The 24,313-nt window shown below is 39.6% G+C and overlaps 1 pseudogene; it reads left to right on the top strand.

Annotated features, from left to right (window-relative positions):
* The first annotated feature begins 452 nt into the window (after positions 1-452).
* Positions 453-552, top strand: LOC127124427 (uncharacterized; annotated as a pseudogene).
* Positions 553-24,313: the final 23,761 nt, after the last annotated feature.

Genomic DNA, 24,313 nt, shown 5'->3' with positions numbered 1-24,313 from the left:
AAGTTTGGATGGTTCTTCCAATTGGGTTATAGGTATTCGAATAGGGGCTTCCTTGAGCATAGTTCACTTGCTCTGCTTGGATTCCAGTCAAGAGTTGACAGTCCGTAGGAGTGTGGCCTTGGATTCCGCAGACCTCGCAATTCTGAGTTATAGCAACCACGGCGGCTGGAGGTGATACGTTTAAACTTTCAATTTTCTGGACCAAAGCATCCACTTTTGCATTAACGTGGTCAAGGTTACTTATCTCGTACATGCCAGTTTTCGTTTGAGGTTTTTCCACCGTTGTTCGTTCGGTTCCCCACTGATAGTGGTTTTGGGCCATGCTCTCGATAAGCTGGTAGGCATCAGCATAAGGTTTGTTCATTAGTGCACCACCTGCAGCGGCGTCTATTGTTAACCTTGTGTTGTATAAGAGACCATTATAAAATGTGTGAATTACTAACCAGTCTTCCAAACCATGGTGTGGGCAAAGTCTCATCATGTCTTTGTATCTTTCCCATGCTTCGAAAAGAGACTCGTTGTCTTTCTGTTTAAATTCGTTTATCTGGGCTCTTAACATAGCTGTTTTGCTTGGCGGAAAATATCGGGCAAGAAAAACTTTCTTCAACTCGTTCCAGGTGGTGACTGAGTTGGAAGGGAGAGATTGAAGCCATCTTCTAGCGCTATCTCTTAATGAGAAAGGAAAAAGACGAAGTCGAATTGCCTCTGAAGTGACACCATTAGCTTTAACAGTATCGGCGTATTGGACAAATACGGATAAATGAAGGTTTGGATCTTCGGTAAGATTTCCAGAGAATTGGTTTTGTTGCACAGCCTGCAACAGCGAAGGTTTAAGTTCGAAGTTGTTTGCTTCGATTGCGGGCGGAGCAATACTTGAATGCGGCTCATCTTGCGATGGAGCGGCGTAATCTCTAAGAGCACGAGCTGGTTCTGCCATCTCGGTTAAAGAAGGAAGATCTTTGAGATGAGGAAAGTCTATAGGAGGGAGATTGTTTGCAGCACGATATTCCCGAATTCGTCGTAAGACTCAAAGATATAGCTCGATATCGTTGATTCGTAAATAGAGCGGTTCGCCTTGTGAGCGAGTGCGTGGCATACAAATCAATGAAAGAAAGAATAGAAGAAAGAGAAACCTTAGTCTCTACAGCGTAACGGAAGAGTTACGATATCGATTAAATAAAAGTCCCCGGCAACGGCGCCAAAAACTTGATGCTCGACTGTGTGAGTCGAGAATGGGATACAAACTGCAAGTGCACAGTTCTATCGCGTAGTTTTAAAAGATATCGATCCCACAGGGACTTATGAATCGATATACCGTTATCTAAGGTCACTACGTAAAGCTAAGGTGAAAAATGTTTGATTGTTTGGGGAAAAAAACTAAAAGCTAAACTAAGATCTAGATTAAATATTAATAAAACGGATATCGGTATGTAGTTCGTCAAAACTAGGGAATCAAGTCTTTGTCGGTTTCTTGGTTTTAAAATAAATCGTTTCAGTTAACTTTATTGGTTAAAGGTTTTATCTCAAACTCTCGCTCTGTTGAATAAACCATGATTTTATATTAATGTAGCTGTCACTTATAATTAAGTCAAAAACCATATTTTGAAAGCAATAAAGTTGCAGAAACTCTTTTTAAGAAAACACTGACCGTTTTAAACACCCTTATCTCAAACTCTCGCTCTGTTGACTTAGGTTATACAATTAAATCCAAATGCTTAACTCTCGTCCTCACATTCAATCTTTAAAAATACTTTTTGGAAAAGGTCAGAATTTAATTAACTCTAAAACTTGCTCTCGCCCTGATCTAGAATTAATGCCTAACTTACACTGTCCAGTTAAAACCTCAAACTCTCGCTCTATTGATTTTAACTTCTTTATGTCCTTTACTTTTGTAAAAAATCTTGTTATTAAACCTGTAAGCTGAGACCGTAAAAAGATTGATTTCAATTTTAAGTTTAAATAGACCGACTCAGTCTTGATCCCTTATTCTGCTTACTTTACATACTGATATCTAGGCGAATTAGCCAGACATGCTAAATAAACAAGAATACATATCATGCATAAACAGACTCATTCCAGGCAGATAATATAGATAAATAATGAAACAAAATATTAAATAATGATTAAAGAACCTGAATGCGTAATACAATAGTCTTGAACACTCCACCACAAGCCGGTAGGATTTGTTCTTCGAGTCTTCAATTAAACAATAAATTAAGCCAAGGAAATAAAACTAGAATCTAACGTAAGGTTAGATCCGATAAAAAGTTGCACAATAGTTTCCGGTGTAGAAACTATTATGCGAAAAATATCTAAATGCTAAAAAGGGAAAGGTAGATTGCAAGGGAAAAAGAATGTAGAACTTGCAAAAGAAATAAAATAAACAATGTTAAGTGCTGGAAAAAAAAATAAGCAAAAGGCGTAAAAAGAAAGAAAATTGGCAAAGCTTCGGCAATGTGAGCGTGGAAAAACCGAGGAACCCTTTTAGGTTTTTGAGGTAGCTATTTATATTGGTGCTGGTAACTGCTTTCCGTTTCCCAAGTTCTTCAACGTGGCTAAATGCACGGCGTGGATATAGGACACAAACTCCTCAACGTCTCTTCTTCAAGTCTTCTGAGGGCGTTACTTGCGCCAAAAAAGTAGTGGAACGGTGTGACGCTCGTCACACCATGTGTGACGTCCGTCACAAGGTTGTTTTGCGTGACGCTCGTCACACACCCTGTGACGTCCGTCACAGGCACAGCATTGGTGACTTGTGCGCTTTGGGCTGGGCTTTGGCATTTGGTTCCTTTTCTCTCCTTTTTGCACCTCCTTTTCTTCCATTTTCACTTGTTCTTCAAAATAGACTACCTGAGACAAATAGGAAGAAAATACCACGTAATATCTCATAAAATGCAGTAAACCGAAATAAATAGTCATAGAATTTAATGGAATTAAGTCCTAAAATATGATATAATTTCGTGTTATCAAAGGGGTAGTGCAAGGGCAAGAGGAACTTCGAGCCTTGGCCCAGAGACAAGAAACTATGATTCCCCCTGTCGGTCAGAATCCTCCAGAAGGAGCCCCTGTCGATGACGCTGTTGTTACCAACCCTGTCAACAACCATGCTACTGGTGACGAACTGCGTGGTATTAGAATCAATGGACAACCCATCGTTACAGAGGCTGCTAATGCTCGAGCGGCACGTGCCCCAGTTCACCATCCTTCTCATTTGGTTGACAAGCAAGAAGATATGTTCACTATTACCAGTGATGATGATGAATTTGGAAAGGCGGAAGAGAGAGATAGAAAGGTCGATGCCCTTGCTGAAAAGATTCGCGCCATGGAGTTCCAGAATTCTTTAGGTTTTGATGTTTCTAATATGGGTTTAGTTGATAGGTTGAGGATCCCGTACAAGTTCAAAGTGCCATCTTTCGACAAGTACAATGGCACTTCTTGTCCCCGAACTCATGTGCAAGCTTACTACCGGAAGATATCCGCTTATACTGATGATGAAAAAATGTGGATGTACTTTTTCGAAGACAGCTTGTCTGGAGCATCTTTGGATTGGTACATGGTCTTGAAAAAAGAATCTGTCAGAAGCTGGAGAGAGTTAGGTGAAGCTTTTCTGAGGCAGTACAAGCATAACATGGACATGGCTCCGAGCAGAACCCAGTTGCATTGTTTGTTTCAAAAGACTGGTGAGAGTTTCAAGGAATACGCCCAGAGGTGGCGCGAGCTAGCTGCGAGAGTACAACCTCCGATGTTGGAGAGAGAATTGACTGATATGTTCATTGGAACCCTGCAAGGTGTATTCATGGATCGTATGGGAAGTTGCCCATTTGGTAGTTTTTCGGATGTTGTGATTTGCGGAGAAAGAACTGAAAGTCTTATCAAAGTGGGAAAAATCCAAGACCCTGGTTCTTCAAGTTCTTCAAGTGCTAAGAAACCACTTTCAGGGGCACCCAGAAGGAGAGAGGGTGAGACAAATGCTATATATAATCAGAGAAATGGAAACAGAGGACAACAATACCGTCAAGTTGCTGCTGTGACTATTCCAGCAACCCAACCTCAACAACAACAAAGAGGACAACCACAACAACAACAGGAACGCCCATTCCAACCAAGACAAAGAATGTCAGATCGTCATTTTGATCCGTTGCCAATGACTTATGCTGAATTACTCCCTGAACTGCTCAGGTTAAAGTTTGTTGAACTTCGCACTATGGCTCCATTAACAAGGATTCCCGCTGGTTATGATGCTAATGTCCGTTGTGATTTTCATTCTGGTGCGCCAGGGCACCACATCGAGAATTGTCGGGCTTTCCACCATAAAGTTCAGGATTTGATTGATGCCAAGACGATTAGCTTTGCTCCTACTCCGAGTGTGGTGAGTAATCATATGCCTCAGCATGGAGGGCCCAGAGTAAACAGTGTGGAAGATGGGGAAAATTTGGACTTGGTAGTCGATGTTAATGACGTTCAGACTTCGTTATTTATAGTGAAGGAACGTCTTCTTAGAGGGGGAGTATTCCCGGGATGTGACGAGAATTGTTCAGATTGTGGTAATCATGAAAACGACTGTGTGAAATTGAAAGAAGGTATCCAGGAATTGATGAATGAAGGTTTTTTATAGTTTGATCGAGTAGTGAAAGATCGTGAAGAGGTATCGACTGTTACCATTTACTTTACACCGTCAGAAGGTCCTGTACGTGCTCCAAGAACTACTAGTGCGCCTATGACTATTGGTACTCTTGTGACCGTAGCTGCGCCTGTGACCATATCTGCTCCGGTGACTATTGGTGTTCCCGCGATTATTAATACTCTAGTAACTATCAATACTCCTACCATCATTGCTGCTTCTAGTGGAAGACTTTTTAAGAATAGTAGAGTAATTCCGTGGCAATATGACAATGCTTCTTGCAGAAATAGAAGACCTGAGAATCAGACCAGATCAGTAAATTAGACTCCAGTAACAGTTGGTTCGGCTGTGGGTAATATGGGAGGACTCGGAGGATTTACGAGGAGTGGTCGTTTGTTTGCACCACAGGTTCCGAAGGATAACAATGCTGAGGCTCTTGCTAGAACAAAAGGAAAACAAGTTGTGGTTGATGAAGAACCAGTGCGAAAGGAAGTGCCCGAGAATTCTTTTGAGAAGGACGTGGAGGAATTTATGAGAATTATCAAGAAGAGTGATTACAAGATCGTGGATCAGTTGAACCAGACACCGTCAAAAATCTTTATTCTCTCTCTATTAATGTGTTCTGAGGCACATCGTGACGCCCTGTTAAAAATATTGAATATGGCTTATGTGCCCCAAGAGATTTCTGTTAACCAGCTCGAAGGTGTTATTGCAAATGTTAACATGAGACATGGTTTGGGATTCACGGATCTAGACTTGACACCTGAGGGTCGCAATCACAATAGAGCTCTGATCCGCTATCGCACGCGGATCAAAACGAGTAGTTTTTCAAAAATGTAGTTTAGCGACAAATTGACTCGGATTATCGTTCTCACAAGGATTCTTGAATGAATTAACCAATGATAGTAACGATTAATGGAGTTTTGGTTGGTTTAGGATTCAATTAAAAAAATAGATTAAAATAAGTGATTATTGAAATAAGCTGTAGCAACAATTTACTAATTCGGTTTTTGCCTATCATCGACTATCGTAATTCCAACCGCTGATTAACTATTCCTATTCGATTATAATATCAACTGACAAGCGCAATTGATAGTATAAGTTGTATGTTCCTATTATCCGAATTAAGCAAACGGGATTAAGTTTCATGAATTAAGCAAACATGAATTAAACGGACTCGATAACGAATTAAGCAAACGAAATCGTGACTATAGTTAGGATCACACAATCAATCAGATTAAATCAATATAGCATATGTAAATCGGATTAAGCAAACAAAATACATATGTTAATATTGAAAGGAATAAAAAACCGGAATAAGAATTACTAAAATCTCAAGGTATCGGAACCTGAATACAGCAAATTGTTTGGATCGATTAGTTCTTCATGAGAATTCTTGCCAAAGCTTTCTAGTATTTCGTGAATAATCCTTCTTCCCTAATGTTATGCGGCTTCTAGGTATATGGAAAACAAGGAATTTGGTTTACAATCCAACTGGATCGAAAACATAACCCAAGCCCAAAACTAATGACCCAAAACTTAAATAAAACTAATGCTGCAACTTCAACTACTTTTCTGCCCCTGCTACAGTATGATTCAGCTCTCGACTTCTGAACAAAAGTTGTAGATCTTTTACTCAGCTTTCCATCGACTGGTAGCACGTCTCAATCCGATACTCCTAGCTCAAGATATGATTTTTCTCGCGAAAGCTGCTAATGCTGAAAATTAAATACGAAAATTAAATAAGTGCAAAAATAACATAAATTATGAAAACACATTAAAACATAAAAATAATCAAAGCAAACCGAAGAAATGCTTGAGTACAAACATGAAAGAACGTGCATCAAGATGCACTGATCAAATTCCCCCACACTTGAACTTTTGCACTCCGAGCAAAATGAAAAACAAAACACAGACATATCAACGGTTACTCATTCTAGGCTACAAGTCATCTTTGGTTAAGTTTGCTTCGATAAGTACTAATCTTGCACACTAAGGATATCGTAGGAACACTAATCCACAATTGTGCATTCATAAACCTCCTGAATACACAAATCAACTTGAATCATGTTATTATGTTAAAGCCTAACTTACTCATCCTTCTTTTTGCTCTTTTTCATTCAGGCGCAATCACATTAAGCCCGTTATCTCCACACACCCATAGCAAGGCGACCGGTTAGTGGTTCTGATCCTTTTTACACGGGATTCTAGTACCTACGTGGCACAACCTTTTGCTTATTCAGTTGTAGTTGCGGGGGATCCGACCGTAATCCGCCCTACCAAGTTCAGCACCAAAAACCGCTGAACCAACTACAAAAGAGTCTTATTTCCAACTTTTTTTTAAGGTTCCACAACTGTTGGGTTAAGTGACCGAGTGAAGGTCACCAAACTTAGAAGGTGCATTCCTTTATTTTTTTTCTCTTTTTTTTTCTTTTTCGGAACACTCACTTATATTCATCGGTTTGCCTGCGTAGAGTGTGTGTGAGATGGTGCTGACTGCTGAAATAAACTATTCAAGAGATGTCAGAGAATGAGAATTTAAGGCTATGTCATAATAAAAATTCAACTCAATTTCCATATGCAGGAGACTTACGGTGTTAAAACAATACCGATCTTGTGAATTTTTCCCAAGTCTCCGCAAACTCGACCTCAAATTATTCTATAGCCTAAAACTTTCAACAAAAATGCAATTTTTTTAGAAACAAAACAAAAACAAAACAAAACAAAACAAAGAACAAAAACAAAGAAAATAAAGTATTCCCTCCCCCACACTTAAAATATGCATTGTCCTCAATGAAATTAACAAACATAAAATAAGAGAGAGAAAAGAGAGGAAAGAACACACCCGAGTAGTCAAGGAGGATATGTGATCACATAAGCAGCCTTTCCCAAAGAGATATATTCTACATTTTCTTCTTCCAAAATGGGGTTGTCATGGAATAGCTTTGGTAATGTCCATTGAACTTGAAATTTTTATTAGTATCTTCGCCTTTTATTCCAGGATCAAAGAATCTTCTAAAAGTAAAAGTGTCAAATGGACACGTGAAGGTGATCTGATCTGGAATGTCAGCCAATGTCCAACCAAATGCCTTTTTATGCTTCCTTAAAACCTGCAAAAGCTTATTTTCTTGATCAAAATCAAGGTTAGAAGAAATTATAGCCGATAGTTTTTCATTCATCTCTAAATAAGCATATTTCATATTTTCAGGAAGTTGCTTCAGCTCGAGGGAAGGTGGCTGCTCAATAGAAGGAGTGTTTAGGGCAGCCGGGATGTCAAGAGCTTTATCTACATGAACAACTTTATTTGCAACCTCAACTGCAGTAAGAATATCAACTTGCAAGGCAGCCTCAATTTCAGCACAAACAGAGCAAATTTTAGTTTCAGTACAAATATCACAAGAATAAACATCATCAAAACCAGACAATGATGGAAAATCAGATGCAAACAAATCACTACAAGTATAATCAACAATTTCAGAAATCAAATCTATTTGAAAAACAGAATGTTCTTCCAAGGGTTGTTGGTTTGATCCTTGAGCTTGTTGCATGGCATTCACCAAAGTGGCAAGCTGCCCAATCCGTGTTTGCAAAGTATTTAAAGTAGAATCTACTTGTTGTTGAAACTGGAGATTATTTGCATCCATTTGTTTGACAATATCTTCTAGTGAAGCTCCAGAAGGTGCAGAGTACACAACCTCAAATTCCTTCAGATGCTCATGCGGATCCTCACCTGCAAGACCACTAAACCTTGGAAACAAGTGTATTAAACCAGATTTCAATTCAAAAGGAACCGAAACATCATAATATTCAATACAAAAGTCATTATAATTAACATCAGGAGCAGCAAACTGCCTTAATGTTCTTTGATCATCCATGTAATAAAAAAACACAGAAATACCAACTATGTCCGAAATAGACAAAAACTAATAGAAAGAAGAAAAACGATTAAAATAAATTCAGAAAAATACAAAAACACCAAACTTAATCTAATGACGTGAAATAAAAATTTTGAGATATTTTTTGGATTTTTTCGACACTATGAAAACAGTAAAAAATTAATTAAAAATAGAAAAACAAGGAATTTGACAAATTTTCTGCTTCCAGTAGGCAAAAAACTTATACAATCAAACACAAATTTTCCAAAAACCAGTTTTTTCTGACTCTAGACGCAACTCTGAACGCGAAACTGTAGAAAAATTTGAAAAAATAACAGGAAATTGCAAAACAACAAAACACACAATACTTAAAACTAAACTATTGGTTAATTCGACAAGAATCCCCGGCAACGGCGCCAATTTGATCCGCTGTCGCACGCGGATCAAAACGAGTAGTTTTTCAAAAATGTAGTTTAGCGAAAAATTGACTCGGATTATCGTTCTCACAAGGATTCTCGAATGAATTAACCAATGATAGTAACGATTAATGGAGTTTTGGTTGGTTTAGGATTCAATTAAAAAAATAGATTAAAATAAGTGATTATTGAAATAAGTTGTAGCAACAATTTACTGATTCGGTCTTTGGCTATCATCGACTATCGTAATTCCAACCGCAGATTAACTATTCCTATTCGATTATAATATCAACTGACAAGCGTAATTGATAGTATAAGTTGTATGTTCCTATTATCTGAATTAAGCAAACGGGATTAAGTTTCATGAATTAAGCAAATATGAATTAAACGGACTCGATAATGAATTAAGCAAACGAAATCGTGACTATAGTTAGGATCACATAATCAATCGGATTAAATCAATATAGCATATGTAAATCGAATTAAGCAAACAAAATACATATGTTAATATTGAAAGGAATAAAAAACCTGAATAAGAATTACTAAAATCTCAAGGTATCGAAACCCGAATACAGCAAATTGTTTGGATCGATTAGTTCTTCATGAGAATTCTTGCCAAAGCTTTCTAGTATTTCGTGAATAATCCTTCTTCCCTAATTTTATGCGGCTGCTAGGTATATGGAAAACAAGGAATTTGGTTTACAATCCAACTGGATCGAAAACATAACTCAAGCCCAAAACTAATGACCCAAAACTTAAATAAAACTAATGCTGCAACTTCAACGACTTTTCTGGCCCTGCTACAATATGATTCAGCTCTCTACTTCTGAACATAAGTTGTAGATCTTTTTCTTAGCTTTCCATCGACTGGTAGCACGTCTCAATCCGATACTCCTAGCTCAAGATATGATTTTTCTCGCGAAAGCTGATAATGCTGAAAATTAAATAACTGCAAAAATAACATAAATTATGAAAACACATTAAAACATAAAAATAATTAAAGCAAACCGAAGAAATGCTTGAGTACAAACATGAAAGAACGTGCATCAAAATGCACTAATCAAGCTCTACATATCACGATGGAATGCAAAGGCGCGGTTTTGTCGCATTTTTTGGTTGATACCGGTTCTTCTTTGAATGTGTTGCCCAAAAAGGCTCTGAGTAAGCTTGATGACGAAGGGGTTGTTCTCACACCAAGTGATCTTGTTGTCCATGCTTTTGATGGATCCAAGCAATCAGTTTGTGGTGAAGTCACGTTGCCTGTGAAAATCGGCCCGGAAGTGTTTAATATTGTCTTCTATGTGATGGATATTCAACCAGCATATAGTTGTCTGTTGGGGCGCCCCTGGATACATGGAGCCGGAGCAGTTTCTTCGACTCTCCACCAAAAGCTAAAATATGTGCGGGATGGTCAGGTTGTGACCGTGTGTGGCGAAGAGGACATCTTCGTGAGCCATTTATCCTCCTTCAAATATGTGGAGATGGATGGTGAAATTCATGAAACTCTATGTCAAGCTTTTGAGACTGTCAGTATTGAGAAGGTGGCTTTTGTTGAACAGAAGAAACCAGGTACCTCGATTGCATCCTATAAACAAGCTCTGGAGGTCATTTGTTCAGGTAACGCGGAAGGCTGGGGCAAGGTGATTGATGTGCCCGTAAAAGAAGACTTGTTTGGCATTGGTTATCAGCCTTTTCAATCATCAGAGCAGGGTGTCCAGAATCAGAAAGGGCCGTGTACTTTCACTAGTGTTGGATTGATGAATCACGGGGATGTCTTTGCAACTGGCAATGAAGACGGTGACAGTGATTGTGATATGGATAATTGGGTGCGCCCGTGTGCTCTAGGGGAGAAGATCAAAGACTGGACTGCTGAAGAAATAGTCCAAGTTACTCTTCAGACCGAGTAATTTTCTTTTGTTTTTCATTTTGCATGAAAGCCCTACGCTCGGCCCAAGGCGTAGTGGTTCATTGTAGGGCCAGATCATGTTTTGAATTTTCAATGATTATCATCAATAAAGGACGTTTTGCAATCAAATTTGTGCTCACTGTCTTTCTGTTTTTACTTTCATTTTCAAAACAATAAAAATGGCAATATTTTTTTGTTTTTTGTGACTTCCTTGAACTCTTTTCTAAAATAAAGCATGAAACATCGTTCGTGCAGAATTGATCTTGCGGATTCCATTAAAAACAGTTCTGTTATGGCTCAGTACGACTTTGATAATCCCATTTACCAAGCCGAAGAGGAGAGTGAAGAAGATTGTGAACTCCCCAAAGAATTGGCCAGACTATTGAAACAGGAGGAAAGGGTCATTCAACCTCATCAGGAAGAGTTGGAAGTCATTAACCTTGGTACTGAGGATGCAAAGAAAGAGATCAAGATAGGGGCTGCTTTAGAGGAAAAGGTCAAGAGAGGGCTGATTGAAATGCTGCGAGAATACGTCGATGTCTTTGCATGGTCGTATCAAGATATGCCTGGTTTGGATACAAATATTGTGGTGCACAGGCTACCTCTCAGAGAAGATTGTCCTTCGGTAAAGCAGAAGCTTCGCAGAACTAGTCCTGATATGGCTGTCAAGATCAAGGAGGAGGTTCAGAAACAGTTGGATGCAGGTTTTCTAGCAGTTACCAATTATCCCCCTTGGGTGGCCAACATCGTACCCGTGCCGAAGAAGGATGGTAAAGTCAGGATGTGTGTCGATTACCGAGATTTAAACAGAGCCAGTCCGAAAGATGACTTCCCATTATCTCAGATTGATGTATTGGTCGACAACACTGCTCAGTCCTCGGTTTCCTCTTTCATGGATGGATTTTCAGGCTATAATCAGATCAAGATGGCGCCAGAAGACATGGAGAAGACGACATTCATTACACCTTGGGGCACGTTCTGTTATAAGGTAATGCCATTTGGGTTGAAGAACGCTGGTGCTACCTACCAAAGAGCTATGACGACTCTCTTTCATGACATGATGCACAAAGAAATTGAAGTGTACGTGGATGATATGATTGCGAAGTCTCAGACAGAAGAGGAGCACTTGGTAAACTTGTAAAAGTTGTTTGAAAGATTGAAAAAGTTCAAACTGAGGCTGAATCCAAACAAGTGTACGTTTGGAGTGAGATCTAGAAAGCTGTTAGGTTTCATTATCAGTAAGAAAGGGATTGAGGTTGATCCAGTGAAAGTAAAAGCTATTCAAGAAATGCCTGAACCAAGAACGGAAAAACAGGTTCGTGGGTTTTAGGGAGGCTGAACTACATTGCACGGTTCATATCTCACCTAACAGCTACGTGCGAACCGATATTTAAATTGCTAAGAAAAGATTAAGCAATCAGGTGGAACAATGACTGTCAAAAAGCTTTTGATAAGATAAAAGAATATTTGCAGAAACCTCCAATTCTTATACCTCCAGTTCCTGGGAGGCCCCTGATAATGTACCTTTCAGTAACAGAGAATTCGATGGGGTGTGTATTGGGACAGCATGACGAGTCTGGTCGAAAAGAGCATGCAATATACTACCTTAGCAAAAATTTTACCGACTGTGAACACAAGATATTCGCTGCTCGAGAAAACTTGCTGCGCTTTGGCATGGGCTGCTCGCCGACTAAGGCAGTATATGTTGAACCATACTACCTTGTTGATTTCTAAGATGGACCCAGTAAAGTATATCTTTGAAAAGCCGGCTCTTATCGGACGAGTGGCTCGTTGGCAGATGATTTTGACAGAGTATGATATCCAGTACACGTCGCAAAAGGCCATCAAGGGTAGTATTCTGTCCGATTACCTTGTCGAGCAACCAATTGATGACTATCAGCCGATGATGTTTGAATTCCCCGATGAAGATATCATGTACTTAAAGATGAAAGATTGTGAAGAGCCTCTTGTCGAGGAAGGACCGGATCCCGATGACAAGTGGACACTGATGTTTGATGGGGCGGTAAATAAGAATGGAAATGGTGTTGGGGCAGTACTCATTAATCCTAAAGGTGCACACATACCTTTTTCCGCCAGATTGACTTTTGAAGTAACCAACAACGAAGCTGAGTACGAGGCCTGTATCATGGGGATTGAGGAAGCCATCGACCTAAGGATCAAAATTATGGACATTTATGGAGATTCTGCTCTAGTGATTAACCAAGTCAATGGAGACTGGAATACTCATCAGCCGCATTTGATTCCTTATAGAGATTACACCAGAAGGATCCTGACTTTCTTCAAGACAGTAAAGTTGTATCATGTACCCCGAGATGAAAATCAAATGGCTAATTCCTTAGCCACATTGTCTTTCATGATTAAAGTCCATTGGCAGAATCATGTGCCGCACGTTGCTGTGAATCGACTCGAGAGGCCTGCGTATGTGTTTGCAGCCGAGTCCGTTATTGATGAGAAGCCATGGTTTATGATATTAAGAATTTCCTCAAAAGCCAAGAGTATCCTGAAGGAGCGTCAAAGAATGACAAGAAGACACTGAGAAGGCTAGCTAGAAACTTTTACTTGAACAAGGATGATGTGTTGTACAAGAGGAGCTTTGACATGGTTCTGCTCAGATGCGTGGTTAGACACGAAGCAGACATGTTAATGCAGGAAGTACACGAGGGATCTTTCGGTACCCATGCTGGTGGTCATGCAATGGCCAAGAAGTTGTTAAGAGCCGGTTATTATTGGATAACCATGGAATCTGATTGTTTCAAATACGCTCGGAAGTGCCACAAATGTCAGATCTATGCAGATAAAGTGCATGTACCACCAAACCCTCTGAATATTATGAATTCTCCTTGGCCATTCGCGATGTGGGGCATCGATATGATTGGAAAGATTGAACCTACTGCTTCTAATGGACACCGCTTCATCCTAGTCGCGATTGATTACTTTACCAAGTGGGTGGAAGCAGCTTCCTATGCCAATGTTACCAGACAAGTGGTTGCTCGATTCATTAAGAAAGAAATTATCTGTCGTTATGGGGTTCCCGAGAGAATCATCATTGATAATGGTTCGAATCTCAATAACAAGATGATGAAAGAGCTTTGCAAAGACTTTAAGATCGAACACCACAATTCTTCTCCTTACAGACCAAAGATGAATGGTGTTGTAGAGGCGGCAAACAAGAACATTAAGAAGATTGTGCAAAAGATGGTTCTGACGTACAAGGATTGGCATGAGATGTTGCCTTTCGCTTTGCATGGGTATCGTACCTCAGTGCGTACGTCAACCGGGGCAACTCCGTTTTCACTTGTGTATGGCATGGAGGCAGTCTTGCCAATGGAAGTTGAAATCCCTTCTTTGAGGGTGATGATGGATGTAAAACTTGACGAGGCTGAGTGGGTTCAAGCCAGGTTTGATAAGTTAAATTTAATTGAGGAAAAGCGATTAGCAGCTGTGTGCCATGGACAACTATACCAGAGAAGGAAGAAGAAGGCCTTTGATCGGAAAATGCGTCCTCGAAGCTATCAGATAGGTGACTTAGTTTTGAAGAGGATCCTTCCTCCTGGTACAGATAACAGGGGCAAATGGACTCCGAATTATGAAGGTCCATATGTTGTTAAAAAGGTCTTTTCTGGTGGAGCCTTGATGCTTACAACTATGGACGGTGAAGATTTTTCGTCTCTTGTGAATTCAGATGTAGTCAAAAAATACTTCGCATAAACTGACCCGCTGGACAAAGAAAGAAAGTTCAGGTAAAAAAGGGCATCCCGGCGAACCAAGAGAAAAATAAAAGAAAAAGGTTCGGGCAAAAGTTAGGGATAAAGAGTAAAAATAATATGTACACCCGGTAAGTCGAAAACCTGCAAAGGCGGCTTAGGCAAAAATGGGTATCCCGGTGGATTGAAAACCTGAAAAGGCGGTCCAGGAAAAAGAGGGATTAAAGCGAAGACTATAGTCTAAGTTATCTATACTTCATCGCATTTCAGTGTCTACCATCTAGAAGGATATGATCGGTCCAATCACTCTTCTCAGAAAGCGAAGAATTTGGGGGAAAGTGAAGATCTATGAGTCATAACAGAATTGGAAAATAGTGAAATGCCGTGTTCACATTGCAAATAGGATAGTTTATTTTCTCTTTTGGCGCAATTACCTCTTCCTAGGAATTGCTTCCTGATGTATTTGCCTTTATAGGCCATTTTCAATCAATAAAAGTCGTTATTCAGTCAAATTGCTCTCTTGTTTTTTATTTTTACTGTTTTGTTTGCAAAAAACGTCCGAATTTTTGATAAACATGGCATCTAAAAACATGAAGGCTAGACAATGACGTACAGAAAGATAAAACATCTGAAAATCATTTTGAATGTTGAGTACACTTGAGTATATTTTGTTCATACGATCCCCTGGGGCATGTATGTACTGCCGTTTCGCAGGTCACTATCTTTGATTGATGGCTAAAGCAGATGAGCCAAAGTTTGTTCGAAGGAAGACCCTGTTGTTTCAACACTGTCTAGTCACGTAAGAAGTTGGGTCGTCTAAGTCGAGTTCAGAATCTGTTTCCCCAGCATGATCGAGAGGTTGATGTTTTCCCAACAAGTGACTCCCCAGTTGAGTTGGTTTCTCTACCGTTCCGAGAATGTCAGTTCAGTAAGTATCCTCAGTAGAATTGTTGTATCTCCCCACAGAGTTGGAAGATCGAATCAGGAATTGTGTGCTTAGTAAAGTGATCATTTGCTTTCCCAGCAGGAGTATTCCTCCCTTTGCATCTTGCATGTAGTAATCATCATTTGCATTCGCATTCTCAAATCGCGTAGCATTTCCATTCAGTATGGAGCATTACGCCATGGAAAACTCAAACATATGCATACATGTATTAATCCAGGTTGGATCATATCTCCGGAAGAGACGGATAGTAGCACATTTGCAGTAGTTGCTCTTGGCAACATTCAAAATCGATAATCCCAGTGAGATTTATTTTCTCACCAGTCCGTGAAAGGAAAGCCTGATTCTCTCCCCAGTTTAGTCCCTAGCAAGTGTCTGCCTTATTTTGACATATGTAAATGTTATCCTCGCGATACCGGTAAGTGTCGTATTGATCCCTGTAAATGTCTGTGCTTTTCTTTGATGTCGGTGAACATCATATTTCGATGTCGGTAAACGTCGAATTCCAATCTTTGGCCATCAGTAAATGGCATGCCTCTCATGGTGTCTACAAAAAAATCGTTCTGTCAACACCCGTGTGTGTCCTTTCCTTTCTTTGGTGTCGGTAAACATCATTGTTCGATGTCGGTAAACATCAGCCGCTTGTTAACCATCGGTAAATGGTTTGGTCGTTTAAGATTCCCCAGCAGATTCGCTATCCGTAAATATCGAGTGTTTCATTTTCGCCATCGGTAAATGGTTTCGTTTCATAAGTGTATTCTTTCTTTGGTGTCGGTAGACATCATTGTTCGATGTCGGTAAACATCGAGTTCCTTCCCAGTCATCGGTAAATGTCTGGTCTTGTTTCACTTATAAACATCCTTGTTCGATGTCGGTAAACATCGAGTTCCTTCCCAGTCATCGGTAAATGTCTGGTCGTGTAGCGCTTTCTTTGACATCGGTAAATGTCTGGTCTTGTTTCACTTATAAACATCCTTGTTCGATGTCGGTAAACATCGAGTTCCTTCCCAGTCATCGGTAAATGTCTGGTCGTGTAGCGCTTTCTTTGACATCGGTAAATGTCTGGTCTTGTTTCACTTGTAAACATGTTGTTCCTCCCCAGTGAAGCCGACATCGGTAAATGGCCTCGCTTTCCTTGATATCGGTAAATATCAAATCGGTTTTGAAGCCGCCATCGGTAAATGGCCTCGCTTTCCTTGATATCGGTAAATATCAATTTTATTTTGAAGCCGCCATCGGTAAATGGCCTCGCTTTCCTTGATATCGGTAAATATCAAATTTTATTTTGAAGCCGCCATCGGTAAATGGCCTCGCTTTCCTTGATATTGGTAAATATCAAATCGGTTTTGAAGCAGCCATCGGTAAATGGCCTCGCTTTCTTTGATATCGGTAAGTATCAAATCTGTTTTGAAGCCGCCATCGGTAAATGGCCTCGCTTTCCTCACTTCGTCACCTACAGAGTGCAAATTCTCCGGTTCTTTTGGTATTCAATCCCTGTTTACCTTGAAAGTCTGATAGCCGCTGCCTTCATCCGTTCAGGTTCACAATTAATTGAATATGGGCAGCTGTAGCACCTCAAATTTGCCCTCCTCATTCATGCATTCATTTTTTAGGTCATTTAACATTTCATATTGCATTTCATCATGTCAATCAGCATTAGCTCCAAGAGGATGTCATCCAAGTCACTTTGTGGGTTCTATCTGAAGGATCAAGCTTAATGGGCTCAATACAGTTCAAAGTTCAACTGTGAAGCCAAAAGTCAACTATTGGTCAATTGAAGGTGAAATGGCCAGGGAATGACTTGAGTTACTTCCAACATGTTCAAATAGGGTCTATTCATCATTCAAAATGTTAATCTTGAAGGAGAAAAAGTTTGTTCATGAGTTGTCATGCTCGCTAGGCGAGCAGAATGGGTCACCTAGCGAGTCCCAAGAAAAGCCACCAGAATCACCTGCACTCAGAGGAATTTCCTGAACTGTCATGCTCGCTAGGCGAAGCCCACGCGTTTTGAAAAAAAAATAAATATATTATATATATTAATATTATATATATATATATATATATATTATATATATATATATATATATATATATATATATATATATATAAAACGAAAATAAATAAATAAATAAAATATAATAGAAAAATCTTGGACTTGGACCTCTCTCATTTGAGCCCACAAAGCCACGAAAATCAAGTTATAAATCCTGAAATTTCAGTAAAGGAAAAAGAAAAAAAAGGGAGAATTGGTGAAACCTGAAAACACTCTGAGGTTTCCTTGGAACAAAACCCTAGAGAGATTCTAACTAATTCAAATCAACCTCCAGAGACTGAAGGGAACTCATCTGCAAAGAACCAACTCCCTCTCATATAAACCCTAAGATTGTTCTGCAAAGCCAACGGTGCAATTCAATTTCAATCGATCTCTCCAATCAGTAGGTATGTCATGTCTTGATGTGTGGATCCTTACCCCTGACTTTGAGTTTTGATACCCTTTTAATGCATTTGTTTGACAAGAGGTTTAGGCCTCCTACCCTTGGTTGCTTTTTGTGAGCTTTTTGTGAACTTTAATGGCATGATTCATGTGATTCTCTGTTTGGTGCAACTCTTGATTGCACTCCATCTTGTTTCTCTAACCTGTTTGTTGAGTTTTTTTGTGAGGGCTCACATGACTCTTGAAGAGATAGCTGGCTTGGTATTCCACTTTATTTGTGGGATACCATTTGGAGATTTACTCTGATTGCTTTGCTGACTTGTTTTCTTTGATGGTGCTAGCCTGAGAGATCTCTGGGTTTCTTATTTCTTTAGTTACTGTTACTTTGGACCTTTGTCAGTGTGGTAGATCTCTTGATCCCTTTTACATATTTTCCCGTATTTTACCGCTTTCTTAGCTGGAAGACCTCGATAGGAGGCAATGTTTTTGTGTGTTTACTTTTGTGCCCAAAGACCTCCAAGAAGAGGCACCAGTGCTAAAGACCTCCATGAAGAGGCAATTGACGAATAAAAGGGATTAGTAGTCAATCCCCCGTTATTCAGTGTGTCGTTCTTTAAGATCACACTACGTGTCAATGCTTCAGAACAAAAGCCCAAGATCTTTTGTCCGGTCAGTCAGTGGAGAGGGTTCCACCTTTCTGAATCCCCATTTTTTGTCATGAGCTCACCCTGTCCAGGGTTAAGAGCTATGAGGTCTTATCCTCATTACCTGCTTGATCTGCTCACCCTGACGTTCAATGTCAGTGGTTAAGAGCCCATTTGATTACCTTTCCATGGCTTGTTTGTCGAGGTTGATATGACCCCTCTTGACTAAAGCCCTACCCATGTATGTTTGAGCCCCCTTGTTGGCGTGTTTATTTTATGCATGTTTGTTTTTGTATGGTGTGATCGTCTCCCCATAGGATTGTTAGGCTTCGTATAGTCTCTCGTTTGCATGTCAATTAAGGTAGCACGGTTCCTTCGTCTAGGACTTCCTTTTTGCATGAGCATTCCTAAAACAAACAAACTCATTGATTTTTCTTCTCCTAAGAACACGTTAACTCCTTCTACTACAGGTGAGTAAGTCTCCAAAGGTCGAGCATCCGGTAGATTGTGTAGTAACATCATTCATCATAAAAAACAAACAAAAATAGGTTAGCCGAGCTACAGTGCTTTGATTCTCAATCCTTCTTGAGATACGTATGCAGCAGGGTAGGGCCTGTGCGAGCAATAACTCTTTCTTTTCCCTACTTTGATTTTCTCTCTTTCACATCGCATATAGGACTTTTTATACACACACTTTAGACATAAATAGAGAGCGTGGATCCTGTGGAGTACCACAGACGTGAAGGGGTGCGATAACCTTCCCTTCATGTAACCGGCCCCCTTACTCAGTTTTCTTTGGTTCGAGACTTTGTTTTATCCGTTCCCTCTTGGTTATGCAGTACTACATTTCCCTCCTCTTGGGATACAAGTACATAGCTGGCGACTCTACTCTTTTTTCCTCGCCACCTCTTTTCGCGTTTGTACTTGGATTCGGGAAATCCGGGGAGCGATAATATCTAGTTTGGCACCATTCAGCTTCTGTCAACTTGGCTTCCATCAAGACACGCAATGATGGGATCTCAACCTCCACGGGGAGCACAACTTCCATATCATAGACAAGAGATAAAGGGGTTTCCCCTGTTGAAGTGCGGATGGATGTACGGTACACATGTAAAGCAAATGGGAGCATCTCATGCCAGTCTTTGTATGTTACAACCATCTTCTGAATGATCTTCTTTGTTCTTGTTTGCAGCTTCAACATCCCCATTCATCTTAGGTCTGTAGGGATAAGAATTATGATGTGCAATCTTGAAGTCTTTGCAAAGAGCTTCCACCATATTATTATTCAAATTCGATCCATTATCAGTAATGGTCTTACTTTGCACACCATAACGGTATATAATTTGGTTCTTGATAAACCTTACAACAACTTGTTTGGTTATATTTGTGTATGATGCCGCTTCAACCCACTTTGTGAAGTAGTCAATAGCCACAAGAATGAAATAATGCACATTCAAAGCTTTCGGCTCATTCATACCAATCATATCAATTCCCCACATGGAGAAGGGCCATGGAGAGGAAATGACATTTAACAGTGTCGGAGGAACATGAATCTTATCTGCATAAATTTGACACTTGTGGCATTTCTTCACAAACTTGCAACAATCAGATTCCATTGTCAGCCAATAGTAACCTGCTCTCAACATCTTCTTTGCCATAGCATGTCTATTGGAATGGGTACCAAAGGAACGTTCATGGACTTCAGTCATCAATAGTCTGCTTCGTGTCTATCCACTCATCTGAGTAAAACCATATCGAAGTTTCTCTTATAAAGCACATCACGATTCAGGTAGAAATTATCGGCTAATCTTCTCAAAGACTTCTTATCTTTCAAAGATGCCCCAAATTGGTACATTTGACTTTGGAGGAAACACTTGATATTAAAATACCAAGGCTTTTCATCTTTGACTTCTTCAACAGCAAACACATGAGTTGGCCTATCAAGACGCACCACAGTCAAATTGGGAACTTCATTCCAAAATTTTACCATGATCATTGAAGCCAACATTGCAAGAGAATCTTCCATACGGGTTTCATCTCGAGGGATATGATGAAACTCAACCTTTATAAAGAAAGTTGAAATCCTCCTCGCGTAGTCTCTATATTGTATTGAACCGGGTTGATTCGTCTCCCATTCACATTTGATATGATTCACAACCAAAGTTGAATCTCCACAGACGTCAAGATATTTTATTTTGAGATCAATGGCCTCTTCAAGCCCCATAATGCAAGCTTCATATTCAGACATATTGTTTGTACACTTGAAAGTTAATCTAGGTGTAAACGGAAAATGGGTGCCTTGAGGAGTAATAATCACTTCCCTAATGCCATTACCATACGAATTAACAGCTCCATCAAATACCATGCCCCAACGGGAACCAGGTTATGGCCCTTCTTCAAGCAATGGTTCAACACAATCTTTCAACTTCAAGTACAAAATCTCTTCGTCAAGAAAATCATATTATACTGTCTGGTAATCTTTAATAGGTTAGTGAGCCAAATGGTCAACCAAGATACTAACCTTAGTTGCTTTTTGAGATCAATATTCAATATCATATTCGGATAACAACATCTTCCAACGGGAAATCTCTCAGTTAAAACAGGCTTCTCAAAAATGTACTTGATTGGATCCATTTTGGATATCAACCAAGTAGTATGATTCAACATATATTGGCACAGACGCTTAGCAGCCCAAGCCAATGGGCAACATATCTTCTCAAGCATAGAATATCGAGTCTCGCAGTCAGTGAACTTCTTACTGAGGTAGTAAATTGCATACTCATTCTTTCCAAATTCATCTTGCTGACCAAGAAAATATCCCATACTCTCTTCAAGCACAGTCATATACATGATCAACATTCTTCCTTCAACAGGCGAAGACAAAATCGGAGGCTCAAGCAGATACTCTTTGATACTATCAAAAGCTTTCTGGAAATCCTCGATCCAATCACAAGACTGATCTTTTCGAAGAATTTTGAATATAGGCACACATGTGGCAGTCATATGTGATATAAATCTTGAGCTATAGTTCAAGCGGACAAGAAATCCTCTAACTTGCTTCTCAGTTTTGGGTGCAAACATCTCTTGTATTGCTTTAACCTTGGAAGGATCAACTTCAATACCATTCTCACTGACAATGAAACCCAATAACTTACCAGAGCGAACACCAAAAGTACACTTATTGGGATTCAAGTGGAGTTTATATTTCCTCAAATGCTAGAATAACTTCAATAAATACTCAACATGTTCTTCTTCATCCCTTGATTTTGAAATCATATCATCAACATAAACTTCAATCTCTTTATGCATCATATCATGAAAAAGAGTGGTCATAGCTCTCTGGTATGTTGCACCAGCATTCTTTAGACCGAAATGCATCACTCCATAACAGAATGTTCCCTAGGGTGTAATGAATATGGTCTTCTCCATATCTTAAGGTGCCATCTTGATTTGATTATAACCAGAAAATCCATCCATAAACGAAAAGACTTTGAATTTAGTTATATTGTCCACCAACATATCAATGTGTGGCAGAGGAAAATCATCCTTCGGACTAGATTTATTCAAATCTCTATAATCAACACACATGCAGACTTTTCCATCCTTCTTAAGAACATGCATAATATTGGCCACCCATTGTGGATACTTGGAGGTAACAAGAAAACCAACATCAATCTGCTTCTGCACTTCTTCTTTGATCTTTACTACCATATCAGGATGAGTTCTTCTCAACTTCTATTGACCGACGAACATTATGGATTCAACGGCAATCTATGCTCCACAATCTCAAAATCCAACCCAGGCATATCTTGATAGAACCAAGCAAACACATCAGAATAATCTCGAAGAAGATCAATCAACCCCTTCTTAGCTTCTGGACACAATTGAGACCCAATCTTGACTTCCTCAACATCATCCTCGGAACCCAAGTTGACCAATTCAATTTTCTCTTTAAACGGTTTAATGGCATTTTCCTCATGCTCAAGTAAACGAGATAATTCATCAGATACTTCTTCATCATCAATCTCTTCCTCAATTTCAAACACAGGGAAATCAAAGTTTGGAGAGGGAGTAGGATCATTGTATTCATTGGGTTTGAGAACCAACCTGCATAATGATTTGATTTTTGATTTTAGAGAAGTGGAGTGCGGACAAATATTATGCAGATGGAAGATTATTATTTATGTTTTTTGTGATTACCATTTTCAGAAAAAGCAAAAAGTAAAAATAAAACATCATAGATGTGGATGAATAAAATTGTATTTTATTGATGATAATAATAAAAATGCCCAACAATGTTCACTTCTCCTTAGGTAAAGGAGAAGGATTTTTCTTAAAACAATAGAACACAAATTACTTAGAAAGGTGAATGACAATAGGAACATCAACAGCAACCCAATTGTTGCAAGTCTGGCCATGCGTCACAAAGTTGGCGCAAGCTTCGTCTTCATCATCACAGTCTTCAATAATGGCAGCTGAGTGTTGATCATTCTCGTGAATGAACCCTCCACTACTAAAAATTGATTGCATAACTTTGGCTTTGGTGTTGAACGGCCCTGGTTGAAATCCTAGTTCGGCTCTTTTCTTGTTCTCGGCGATCTCGACAACACGACCCCACTTGTCAATGCTGCCAGCTTGAATAGCCTCTTGTGCATCTTTCAAAGAAGACATGGGTGCCCCAATTTTCTTTAACTCATCAGTAATAGATAAGGCTTGGAACAGCATTCCAACCTCCTATTCAGCATCAACATATGTGAAAGATGACAAATGGCTCACTAACAATGTCTTCCCTCCACTAACAACAATGAGCTTATCGTTCTTCACAAATTTCAATTTTTGGTGTAGAGTAGACGTCACTGCTCCAGCTTCATGAATCCATGGCCTTCCCAACAAGAAACTGTAGGCCGGGTGGATATCCATTACCTGGAAAGTAATCTGGAAATCGCTCTAACCTATCTTAATCGGAAGGTTCACTTCTCCAATGACGGTCTTACACAAACCGTCGAAGGCTTTGACAATTACGCTGATATACCTCATCGGGGCGCCTTGGTAGGAGAGTCTTGACAAAGTTGATTTTGGCAACACATTCAATGATGACCCTGTATCAACCCACACATTGGACAAAGCGTCCTCCTTGCAATTCATCGAAATATGCAGTGCCAAATTATGATTTATGCCTTCCTCGGGAAGCTCTTCATCACAAAAAATAAAATTGTTACAAGAAGTAATGTTTCAAACTATGTGGTCAAACTGATCCACGGTAACATCGTGTTCAACATAAGACTGTTCCAACACTTTATGCAATGGCTCCCTGTGCGCTTCAGAATTCATCAGTAGTGACAGCACGAAGATCTTTGACGGAGTCTAGAGCAACTACTCTGCAACATTGAATTCCCTCCTCTTGATTAGCCTTAACACCTCGTCATCATCATTAGTCTTCAACTTGCTGGACTCACCATACTGACACGTTGGAGCACTATATGGATTCTCTACTAGAATCTTTGCCTTCTTACTTGCCGACATATCTTCTACTATCTTTGGAAATACTGGACCGAACACACGACCGCTACGGGTCACCTTTGCAATATCTGCAACGTTTACCACTGAGTCTGCAACTGGTAGAAGAATCTCTTGACCATTTTCTATCATAGTGGCATTGTATTGATATGGCACAACTTTATCGGATGAGTAGGGGACATGGTCCGCTAACCGTATAACTAATGGTGATACCGACCTATTGACACTATTG

This window comes from Lathyrus oleraceus, chromosome 2 (genome assembly GCF_024323335.1).
Source record: "Lathyrus oleraceus cultivar Zhongwan6 chromosome 2, CAAS_Psat_ZW6_1.0, whole genome shotgun sequence".
Classification (NCBI taxonomy): domain Eukaryota; kingdom Viridiplantae; phylum Streptophyta; class Magnoliopsida; order Fabales; family Fabaceae; genus Lathyrus; species Lathyrus oleraceus.
The sequence above is the reverse complement of the archived record's forward strand: the minus strand, read 5'-3'. Positions and strand labels throughout refer to the sequence as shown.